This window comes from Leucoraja erinacea, chromosome 30 (assembly GCF_028641065.1).
Source record: "Leucoraja erinacea ecotype New England chromosome 30, Leri_hhj_1, whole genome shotgun sequence".
Classification (NCBI taxonomy): domain Eukaryota; kingdom Metazoa; phylum Chordata; class Chondrichthyes; order Rajiformes; family Rajidae; genus Leucoraja; species Leucoraja erinaceus.
Window position 1 is genome coordinate 20719657 of NC_073406.1, and position 12671 is coordinate 20732327.

General features: G+C 44.1%; 1 protein-coding gene across 1 annotated transcript in view; it reads left to right on the forward strand.

The window, feature by feature from the left end:
• Window positions 1–2425: 2425 nt before the first annotated feature.
• The window catches only part of pik3cd (phosphatidylinositol-4,5-bisphosphate 3-kinase, catalytic subunit delta), a 153514-nt gene continuing 143268 nt past the window's right edge, over window positions 2426–12671 (forward strand). The window contains exons 1-2 of the mRNA XM_055659628.1: window positions 2426–3063; window positions 3667–3770. The gene's annotated coding sequence lies outside the window, so the exon portion shown is untranslated. The remainder of the gene's footprint in view (window positions 3064–3666; window positions 3771–12671) is intronic.

The window sequence follows — 12671 nt, forward strand, 5'->3', positions numbered from 1 at the left end:
CGAACCAACCTCCCTTCCATTGATTCTATCTACACTTCACGCTGCCTCGGCAAGGCCACCAGTTTAATCAAGGAACAGTCGCAACCCGGACACTCCCTCTTCTCCCCTCTTCCATCAGGTAAGAGGTACAGAAGTGTGAAAACGCACACCTCCAGATTCAGGGACAGCTACATATCAGGCAACTGAACCAACCTATCAACAACTGGAGAGCGGTCCTGAGCTACTGTATACCGCATAGGAGACTCGCAGACTTTAATCAAAATGTATTGGGCTTCAGCTTGTACTATAAGTTATTCCCTTTATCCTGTATCTGTACACTGTGAACGGCTTGGTTGTAATCATGTATTGCCTTTCTACTGACTGGATAGTACATGACAAAAAGCTTTTCACTGTACCTTGGTACACGTGACAATAAACTAAACTACACTAAACCAAATTAAACTAAACTCTGTTAAATCTCTTCTTAACTTCATTGACACAAGGAACTGCAGATGCTGGAATCTGAAAAGTGCTGGAGGAACTCGGCAGGTCAGGCAGCATCTGCGGAGGGAATGGTCAGGCAACATTTCAAGTCAGAACACTTCCTCACACTTTAGTTTTGCTCAAAGGCGAACAACCCCAATTTCTCCAGGCAAACTTTACCGCTGAAATAAAGGTACTAACACCTGTGGAGTCAAAGAGGAACTGTGACATTTTATAGTGTGCAGGAGTAACTGAGCTGAACATTTAAACAACGTGCCACAAAATGTCGGAATCCGACAAATTTTTTCATCAAGTTTACAACAGTTCCACTCCCCATCTACCCTCGTCCTCCCTTCCCTATCTCTCTCCCCTCCTCTCCTGTTCGTTACCTGGACCTGCATCTATTTCTCCCTCTCCCCTTCCACCTATATTCCTTCCTCCAGCTTCACAATTTGCAACTCTTTAATCCTTTTGTCTCACACCTTCTGTCTTGTCATCTCTGGCCTTTGTCCACCACCTGCCTATCAAACGTCCCCCCCCCCCCCCCCCACCTATATCAACCAGTCGTCCTGCCTCATCTATTTTAGTTTAGAGATACAGCACGGAATCAGGCCCCTTCGGCCACCGAGTCTGCACCGACCAGCGATCCCCGCACATTAACACTATCCTACACACACTAGGGCCAATTTACACATGCACCAAGCCGATTAACCTACATATCTATATGTCTTTGGAGTGTGGGAGGAAACCGAAGATCTCGGAGAAAACCCATGCAGGTCACGGGGAGAACGTACAAACTCCGTACAGCAGCACTCGTAGTCGATGTCAAACCCGGGTCTCTGGCGCTGCAAGCACTGTAAGGCAGCAACTCTACCGCTGCGCCATCATGACGCCCCTCTCTTCCAGCTTTCTTTCCTTCCCCCCATACAATCATTCTGAAGAAGGATCCCAACCTGAAACATCACCTCCCCATGTTCTCCAGTGATGCTGCCTGACCTGCTGAGTTACCCTGACACATTGAGTCTTTTTTCACAAGTGTTCAGATGGTACCAGAAATCACGAGCATCAAAAATGTGTAGCAGCAGGAATAAACTTAACAAGCCATCAAATGTTATAAATTTTAATTAAATTATGAATTAAATCGTGTGTTGTCATTTTGTAATACAGAGATGGTTACAAGCATACAGCTGAGCTCCTGCAAGATTGCTGGTGCATTTACCAAGTATTTAAAGGGCATCATAGTTAATGAACTGTGAAATTGTGAAATTTTCAACATTTTGGAATTAATTGATCTTTGCTGAACTGGAAAGGTGTTAAATGCTTCTCACGGAAGTTGAGAACAAAATCAGGCTCTGAGAGGGAACTGGCATGCTGGAGTGCTGGAGAAACTCAGCGGGTCGGGCAGCATCTCTGGAGGGAATGGGCAGATGATGTTTCTGGTGGGGACTTTGCAAAGACTACATGCACTCCCTCAGTGTCTCAGGTGGCGAATCCACATCTACAATGTGGAGAGATTGACACAAAGTCCCGTAGTAACTCAGTAGGTCAGGCAGCATGCAACACAACCTTAGAAATTAACTGTTTCAGAACCGGGTTAGGGGTGGGTAAAGATACGAAGTAGGTATATCCCTTTCAATTTCTCTTTTTTTTCTCTTTTTTTCTTCTTTTTTTTCTTATTTCACCTCTCCTTTTTGTTTTCTCTTTTGTATGGTGTCGCCTCAGCGCAGAGGGAGAAGAGGAGGGAAGAGACTGCAGACCTAAAACTTTTGCCTCCATCACAGTGAGGAGATGCTGGGTGGACTCAATATGTGTTTATTGTTGTTTTATTGTATTGTATTATATGTATGACTGCTGCAATTTTGTTCAGACTTCGGTCTGAATGACAATAAAAGGCTATTTTGTTCAGACTTCGGTCTGAATGACAATAAAAGGCTATCTATCTATCTATCTATCTATCTATCTATCTATCTATCTATCTATCTATCTATCTATCTATCTTTCAGGCTATACAGCTTTATGGGCTCTTTTTCTCTATTTTTTCACGAACTAACAATATCTCTACTTTATATAATATTCTCTTGCTCTCTACTTCTTGCTTTTCTTACTTTTTTTTACTATTAAATGTAAAATAAGAAGTTTAAAATAAAATATTTAAAAAATATGTTTTTAAATCTGCAGGCGCTGGAAGTTCAAAATAAAGCAAAAAAGGGAAGGTACAGTGGTGCAGCGGTAGAGTTGCAGCCTTTCAGTACCAACACCTGGGTTCGATCCTGCCTCCGGGTGTTGTCTTGCACGTTCTCCCTGTGACCGCGTGGGTTTTTTTCCCGGGTGCTCCGGTTTCATCCCAGTCCATTTCCAAAGACGTGGGCGGTATAGATTATATCAGAGACTGGGTGGTTGATTATATCCGAGGCTGGGATGGAGTATTGATTATATCAGATACTGGGTGATTATTGATGACGCCAGAGGCCGTGCGAGAGTATTGATTATATCAGAGACTGGGTGAGATGCGATGAATATATCAGACATGATATTGACAAAGGGTGAGCTGCAGTGATGATGAGACACTGGGTGAGATGTAATGACTCTCTCAGACACAGGGTGAGTGAGCTGCATTGATGATGGCTAGCCTGGGCCACCCGCGGCTGTTGATTGCTGGAGGGGGTGCCGCGGGTGAGGGGCGGTGATCGGCCAATGCTCCACACTACGCTCCGTGGCCCCACATCCCCGGCTCCCGTTCCGGACCAGCCGCACACTTCTGCGCTTCCGCTTTGTCAAAGGCACTGGCCACCATTTTTCTCTCTCTGTCTCTGTCTCTGTCTCTGCACTATTTTGTGTTGTTGATATTGGAAGCGGCGGCGATGGTGCGGGGAGCGGGCGGGGGGTGAATGGGGACGGGGTGAGGGTGAGGGTGAGGGTGAGGGTGAGGGCGGCGGCGGTGCCTTACAGCGGGCCGGGAGCCGGCGCATCACATCCCCTCTCCACACAACGGCTGATGTACGGGCGCCTATAAACATTCTCCTTATTGTTACACTGCAATATTACATTGTAAATCAAGGAAGGCATTGCGTCTGCTGTATCCGACACTGTGTCACAGCTCCAGCTCTTTCCGCTCGCCTTCCACATAACTAGGACTTTTGTGTCTTTTTGTGTGTCTAGTCTTCCTATATTAATTCAATATTATTTATTTTTTTGCTTCTATAGGGTTGAGCACACTTCCTGCTTGAATCCGGCATGGATTTGGCCCGGACGTTGATGTGACTGAATCATCGCCCATCCAGTTCGCGGTTCTATCAACCTTGTGAACAGTAAGTATATTATTGTTATAGTAACAGCCGCTACTCCGAGCTTGATATGTACACTTGGCCCAGTAAACCAAGGAATCTGTCATCGAGGACCACTGTCCAACTTATTCCCAATGTCACCAGGTAAATAGTCTACAAATTAAAAGTCCATTTCACCTTTACCCCCATTGTGGACAATTTATCCATCTTATTCCCAATGTCAAATTCTTAAACCATATGCTCACTAATTAATTTGTCTACAACATAACTGTCCATTTCTCCTCTACTCCAATATGGGCAACTCATCATAGTCTGAAGATGGGTCTCGACCCAAAACGTCACCCATTCCTTCTCCCCAGAGATGCTGCCTGTCCCGTTGAGTTACTCCAGCTTTTTGTGTCTATCCTGGGCAAGTTATCCATCTTATTTCTAATGTCAAATTCTAAACAATTTGGTCACTAGATAATTTATCTACAAATTAACTGTCCATTTAACCTCTACCCCAATATGGGCAACTTCTGAAGAAGGGTTTCAACCCGAAACATTGCCTATTTCCTTCGCTCCATAGGTGCTGCCGCACCCGCTGAGTTTCTCCAGCATTTTTATCTACCTGGGCACCGTATGCCTAATGTCAAATTCTAAACACTAGATAATTAGTCTACAAATTGACACTCAAATTCACCTCTACCCTATAGAGGACATTGGACTTTGTCTTTGGAACTGATGGTCTAGAACGTGGAGAATTAAATTCAGCACTCTGTATCAATCCCTTTGTTCTATCTATAGTACTTGAGTTTGAGTAGGAAAGAACTGCAGATGCTGGTTTAACTCGAAGGTGGACACAAAATGCTGGAGTAACTCAGCGGGCTAGGCAGCATCACTGGAGAGATGAAATGCGTGACGTTTTGGGTCGACACCCTTCTTCAGACTGAACTAAATTGATAATAAACCTAAACCGTCCATGGCAAAATAAATGCTCTAAACCTCAACAACTGTCACTTCACCACAAGACTTGAGTTTCAGAAAACGACCCAATGTGCCGGAGTAACTCAGCCTGAAGAAAGGTTCCAACTTGAAATGTCACCTATCCATGTTCTCCAGGGATGCTGTCTGACTCAGTTACTCCAGCACTTTGTATGGGTTTTTTTTTTGTAAACCAGCATCCCTGCGTTTCAGAAATATTTGTTCTATATTATTCAGTATTAACTGCATTTTGACATGAAGTGAGGGAGATGGTTTTTTTTGGTGTGGCTAATCCAGGTTTATGTGCCATTCGAGTACTAACTCTCCAAGAACTGAAGGGAGCTCCTGATGTGTAGTCTGATGTCTCCTGCATGGTTTTCTGAAAGAGCACCAACAGTAATGAGTTGCAGCCATTATAGAAGTTATACCAGAGTAAAGTACCTGACCTGCTCAGAAACGAGCTCCAGTCTGCTGAAAATCAGTTGTTATCCTTGTTTTATGGTATTTGATGACATCAATACCAATGTGCGATGAATTGAGGCAGTGCATGGATACAGAGTGAAAGTATTGTGAGACAGTCTAGGGCATTATATTTTATATACTTAGAATATTAGAATTCAAATTATAGATTCTATTGCATATAAGTTGGTGTTTATTCTCTATAGAGTTTGTGTTCATTACTTCTTCGCTTAAATTATGCAGACAAAGTTTACCAGCATGCTGTGTGGTTCCTAGGTAATTAGCTATAAGGAGGTTTAGAAACATAGAAATTTAGAAACATAGAAAATAGCTGCAGGAGTAGGCCATTCGACCCTTTGAGCCAGCACTGCCATTCAATATGATCATATGGCTGATCATCCTAAATCAGTACCCCATTCCTGCTTTCTCCCCGTATCCCTTGATTCCGTTAGCCCTAAGAGCTATATCTAACTCTCTCTTGAAAACATCTAGTGAATTGGCCTTCACTGTCTTCCGTGGCAGAGAATTCCACAGATTCTCAACTCTTTGGGTGAAAAAGTTTTTCCTCATCTCAGTGCTAAATGGCCTACCCTTATTCTTAAACTGTGAGCCTTGTTTCTGGACTCCCCCAACATCGGGAACATTTTTCCTGCGTCTAACCTGTCCTTAATAATTTTATGTGTTTCTATAAGATCCCCTCTCATCTTTCTAAACGCATTGTTTTCTCTCGAGCATCAGAGGTTGAGGGGCCATCTTATTGAAGTTTATATAATTACGAGAGGCATCGAAAAGATAGACAGTTTCATTTTTATTTTCCCCCAGGGTGCAAATGTCAAGGACTAGAGGGCATAGGTGAGAGGGGCAAAGTTTAAAGATGAGCAGGGCAAGTTTTTGACATGGAGAGTGGTAGGTGCCTGCAAGGTACTGCCAACCAGAGTTATCATGAGGGCGGGTATAGTTGTGGCGTTTCAGATGTTTTTGGAAGCGCATGTGGATAGAGGGATATAGACGATAGACACAAAATGCTGGAGCAACTCAGTGGAACAGGCAGCATCTCTGGATAGAAGGAATAGGTAAGCGCTTCAATAGATGCAGGAGTAGGCCATTCGGTCCTTCGAGCCAGCACCGCCATTCAATGTGATCATGGCTGATCATCCACAATCAGTACCCCGTTCCTGCCTTCTGCCATATCCCTTGACTCCGCTTCAGGTCGAGAGCCTTCTTCAGACGTGACCCATTCCCTTTATCCAGAGATGCTGCCTTTCCTGCTGAGTTACCCCAGCATTTTTTGTCTATGTTTGGTGTAAACCAGCATCTGCCGTTCCTTCCTACACAGAAGGGATATGTGTAGGCTGAGATGTGTGTGATTTAACATCATATTCGGACCTGTTCCTGCACTGATACCAAGTGAAAGCGCGTGTCACCTGTTTTTCTATTTGTGCAGTATTATAATCCCAGCACTTCATTACAGGTGCCCAAGGGGTGGAAGTGTGCTGTGTTCCCCAACCAGAATGAAAAACTAAACCGTTACAACATTTCCAGCTTAATTTTAGTTCTGTTGTATCCCAATGATACAATTAATTGTCGCCTTCAAGGAATAAGATAAACATTTGCTTGCCAAGACATTTGTTACATGATTGCAGGCTGCAATCTTTATTTCTCTGAGCTTGGAATTTTTGCGTGTTTAACAGTGAGTGACATGGGCCGCGTATATTGTAGCCAATTTTACTGCTGATTTGAAAGCTGGACGTGGAACCAAGTAGAGATGCTCCTCTGGGATCTGATATGTTATCCACGTGGGCAAGAGGTTGGCAAACGGAGTTTAATGTGGGTAAACGCAAGTTTTCCATTTAGAACGCTAAATGTTCTTTAACTGAAACAGATAGGACGGCACGTAGCTGCTGCCTCACTGCGCCAGAGACCCAGGTTCGATCCTGACTATGGGTGCTGTCTGTCTGGAGTTTGTGTGTTCTCCATGTGATCGTGTGGGTTTCCTCCAGGTGCTCCGGTTTCCTCCCACAACCCAAAGACGTACAGGTTTGTGGGCTGATTGTTATTGCCCCTAGTGTGGTGTGAACGGGTGATCGATGGTCGGCGTGGAATTGCTGGGCGTAAGGGTCTGTTTTCACGCTGTATCTCTAAAACTGATCGAAACACAGATTGTTGCTGTGCAGTGCAGTCTAGTACATTAAACAGAAAGTAAGTATGCAGACATAAATAGTTAGGAAGGCAAGTGGCATGTTGGCCTTTATCGCATGGTGGGTGGAGATTAAAGGTTGCAAAGTTAATGATGTCACTGTTAATTATGGACTTCTTGGGTAGATCACTCAGTATTTTTAGAACATTAGACTTTAGAGATACAGTGGAAACAGGCCCTTCGGCCCACTGAGTCCGTGCCGACCAACAATCACCCTGTATACTGGCACCATCCTACACACTTGGGACAATTTACAATTTCCAGAAGATAATTAGCCTCCAAAAAAACGCATGTCTTTGGAGTGTGGGAGGAAACCGAAGAACCAGGAGGAAAAACCACACAGGTTATACAGAGAACGTGCAAACTCCGTATAGACAGCACCCGTAGTCAGGCTCGATCCCAGGTGTCTGGTGCTGTAAGGCAGCAACTCTACCGCTGCGACACTGGGCTGCCCTACAGGACTGAGGGCACATATTTTTTGGCACTAAGGGATCAAGAGGTCGGGGAATTCAGGCAGTAAAGCGGATGGGCTGGAATATCAGTCATGGTCTTACCGAATAACTGAGAAAGATATGGGATGGCTTGCTTCCAATTCTGCTTCTCATGTTAAGTTTAAATATTAACTTGTGTGCCTAATTTGGTGGTGAGTGTGTGGAAGGTGCTGCCAGAGGTGGTGGTGGAGGCAGCTGGGATAGTGGCGTTTAAGAAGCTTTTAGATAGTCACATGGAGGAGGTGGAGGGACTTGGATCATGGGCATGCTAATGAGATTAGTTTAACTGTTTGGCACAGACATTGTGGCAGATGGGCCTGTTCTTGTGCTGTATGTGTTCTGTGTTCAATGCATTTTGTTATTCACTGATTCTAGTTCAAATGAGGTTGTAAACAGTGGTAGTGATAGTTAGGGTTAGGTAATAGGTGATCATTTTTGCAGTCGCTAAATGAATCAGCTGGCCAGAATCGTATATGAAGCATGGTCATCGGGTATGTTAATTAAAAGCTCCAATTTGAGGGGGAAAGGAGCTATTTTAATAATCTGTCTGTAACATTCACCTCAAATGTAAAAAATAATTCATCTCGTTTGTCAATAGACATTTTAAACGGATAGAATCCTTTATAATGATTCCATCAATTAACACACAAAGGGAGATATATTTAAACTGTACACCTCTTTCTGGAATTAAGTTACTATATTTCATTTCTCATTAAAATGACAGGTTTTGTTTGTTAAATTGGTTGCTTTAAGATAATTTGATTCTGAATAAGTTAATTGGAAAAAATATTTCTGCTCCATTGGAAGAATGAATTTAGGTTAAGTCAGGTATTCATATTTGGAGGCTGAGCATCTATTTCGGGCAATATTATTTTTGATTAGTTCAAAGTATGATTTGCGTTCTTTTTTGGATTCAATAGTGCCTGACACTCAAAAACCATTGATATTGTGGCATCTCCTAGCGTTCACTCCGTACAATATAGTTCATTGCACCTAGAATCACCAGTGAGTATAAAGGATTCACATTGAAGATGTGTTGTTGACCAAACGTGTAGGAAGGAACTGTAGATGCTGACACAAAAAGCTGCAGTAACTCAGCGGGACAGGCAGCATCTCTGGAGAAAAGGGACAGGTGACTTTTCGGGTCGAGACCCTTCTGGTCTCGCTGAGTCACTCCACTTTTTGTTGACTATATTGACCTATGATGGTCTTGGAATGATCAAGGCTGACTGACTGTGCTTTGAAATAAGAAGCTGATGAGTGAAAAGGGAGAATTGAACTGACTTTGTGTGTTAAACTATTTATTCTGTTTACAAGAAATGCAGCATTTTACTTTGTTCTTTTCGATTAAAAAGAAGCATTTGTTCAACGTGATTTCAAATACGTCACAGCCAGTAATAGTCACATTAGTCATATATTTTTCAGCTAAACTTTGTGAACTGATTTTTTGATTCTTATATTTTATTTATTTGTTTGTAATTTTGTTTACCGATCCTTGAGATATAATAGCAAACTGGTTTTATTCTTGCCCATTATAATGTTACATGTTCGCCTGTAACATTGAATTTTGTCGTTGAAGCTGTTTGAGATATTGATAATACTTACAAACCTCACATATCTCTGCACTAGCTTCCATCAGCAATGTCTGATCACTCTTTAAACTTTAGAGATACAACGTGGAAACAGGCCCTTCGGCCCACTCAGTCCGCGTCGACCAGCGATCATCCCGTACACTAGCACAATCCAACACACTAGGGACAATTTACAATTTTTACCGAGCCCAATTTTGGAGTGTGGGAGGAAACCGGAACACCTGAAGAAAAGCCACCAGTCATCGGGAGAATGTACAAACTCTGTTCAGACAGCACCCGTAGTCAGGATCGAACCTGGGTCTCAGGCACTGTGAGGCAGCAACTCTACCACAGCACCACTGTGCTGCTCTTTCTACGCCTTTCTATGCCTTGTCGTAGTCAATTGGTATTGTCCTCACTGTCCGCAACACAGCTGTGTTGATGGTATCATCAAATTTTCAAGCTTTTCTTTCTCCAAATCCAACTCACTTATGGCAACCCAGATAACCACAGGTGCTATCAATGACACTTGGTCAATGCTACTCTCCATTTGGAAAAGCTATCAGTTCCCACACACTTGCTACATTCTGTGCTTTAGTCAGTGGTTTTATTCATGCCTATGCTGAGTCCTCTATTCCAAGAGCCTCAGTTTTGTAACCAACTTTTTACATGGTATTTTATCAAATGCTTTCTTAAAATCCATGTGAGCAGCATTTATCACATTCAATTTATTGGCCTTCAATGTTTCTTTATCAAGCACCTCAGATAGAGGGCAGCACAGCAGTAGAACTGTTGCCTCACAGCGCCAGAGATCGGGTTTGATCCTGACCATGGGTGCTGTCTGTGCAGAGTTTGTACCTTCTCCCTGTGACCCTGCTGTTTCCTCGCACAATGCAAAGACTTGCGGGTTTTTAGGTTAATTGGCTTTGTAAATTGCCCCCAATGTTTCGGATGTGATAATATAGAACCAGGGCTGAAGTGACTTTAGACTTTATGGATACAGCGTGGAAACGGGCCCTTTGGCCCGCCGGGTTCACGCTGACTAATGATCAGCCCGAACATTAAAACTATCTTGCACACTAGGGACAATTTTACCGGAGCCAATTAACCTACAACCTTGTGGTCTTTGGACTGTGGGAGGAAACCACAACAACCGGTGAAAACCAACACAGTCACGGGGAGGATGTATAAACTCCGTACAGACAGCACTCGTAGTCAGGATCAAATCAGAGTCTCTGGCACTGTACGGCCGCAACTCTACCGCTGCACCACTGTGCTGTCTGTTTCCATGCTGTATCTCTGAACTAAACCAAACTAAATATAGGCCAGAGGGAGCACCACCAGAAATTGGAGGAACAGCATCTCATATTCCGCTTGGGCAGTCTGCACCCTACTGGTATAAACATTGAATTCTTCCAATTCCGTTAGCCCTTGCTGTCTCCTCCCCTTCCTAGCTCTCCCTCAGCCCTCGGGCTCCTCCTCCTCCTCCTCCTTTTTCCTTTCTTCTCTCCGCCCCCCCCCCCCCCCCCCCCCTCCCCCCCATCAGTCTCAAGAAGGGTTTTGGCCCGAAACGTTGCCTATTTCCTTCGCTCCATAGATGCTGCTGCACCCGCTGAGTTTCTCCAGCATTTTTGTCTACCTTCGACTTTCCAGCATCTGCAGTTCCTTCTTAAACAAACTAAATATAGGTAATTTAAAACAACAACACCAACAAAAGCTTCACACTGTACCTCTGTACACATGACAATAATGATAAACTGGATTTTCCTTAATTGAATCTAAACTCACCAAGTGCTGGTTAACACTTTTCCCATGCTATTGTTCTCAAATCCTTGCCGACCATTGAAGTAACTCATCTGCATTAATGTGAGCTCTAAACTGCAGGTCTGAAACACAAATTGAGTGCAGGAAGCACTCAGTAAGCCACGCAGCGTCCAGGGAGGGAGAAACAGAGTCCATGTTTCATCCAAACAGGAAAAGCGGCAAAACAACTGTGTGTAAGTTGCAGGGAATGGAATGGCGATGAGAACAGAAGGAATGCGTGATAGGTCACAGACCAAAGTGACAATTACTTTAAAAAAGCAGCAATTAGAAATTTAAAGAAACAAAAGAACAATTAGAACTGAAATATTGAGCAGTGATGGTGGAAAGATTAACACAGAAAGCTGGATTAACTCAGCGAGTCAGCCAGCATCTCTGGAGGTAGACAAAATTGCTGGAGACCTTGCCCGAAACGTTGCCTATTTCCTTCGCTCCATAGATGCTGCCGCACCCGCTGAGTTTCTCCGGCAATTTTGTCCACCTTCGATTCTCCAGCATCTGCAGTTTCTTCTTGAACACAGCATCTCTGGAGAAAAGGAATAGGTGACGTTTCGTGGTCGAGTCTGAAGATGGGTCTCAACCTGAAACTTCACCTGTTCCTTTTCTCCAGAGATGCTGCCTGTCCCGCTGAGGTACTCCAGCATTTTGTGTCTATCTTCGGTGTAAACCAGCATCTGCATTTCCTGCCCACATGTGGAGAGGTGAAACTGGTTACCAGAAATGATGACGTTAGTATTGCGTCTCAAGGGCTGCAGCGTCCCAGGCAGAGGGCGAGGGGCTGTTCCCTGAGTTGATGTTGTAGGAAGCCAAAGACAGGGAGAAAGCTGGAAAAGAGGTGGGGGCAGGACAAACTCTGGTGAGTGATAGGTGCATGCAGATGAGGAGGGATGTGTTCGGCAGGTGGGTGGAGTAAGTGACAAAGGCTTAAGGTGAAATGAAGACAAAAGGATGAAAGATGAGAAGCACAAAATGTATAGCTGGAGGGAGGGAGATAGGTTGAAGGGGGGGGGGGGGGGGGCAAAGAGTGGAGATGGGAGATGATTGGTACTGGTGTCAAAGGAAGAGTGCAGGAGAATGGGGTTGAGAAGGAATAAATAAATCGGCTATGATCAAATGGTGAAGCAGACCCGATGGGCCGAATGGTCTAATCCTGCTCCTATGCCTTATGGAGTATACAGAGAGCAAAAGGAAATTGGAAGACGTGCAAGTGAATTGTTGCCTCACCTGGAAAGATTCCTTTGGTCGTTGGAGGGTGGGAAAGGAAGAGGTGTTGTACCTGCTTTGTTTGCATGGGAAAGTAATCACTTGGATTAATATGTGTAGGTGGGAACTGCAGATAGATGCTGGTTTACACTGTTAAGGGCTGGGACACGCTAGAGGCAGGAAACATGTGCCCGATGTTGGGGGAGTCCAGAACCAGGGT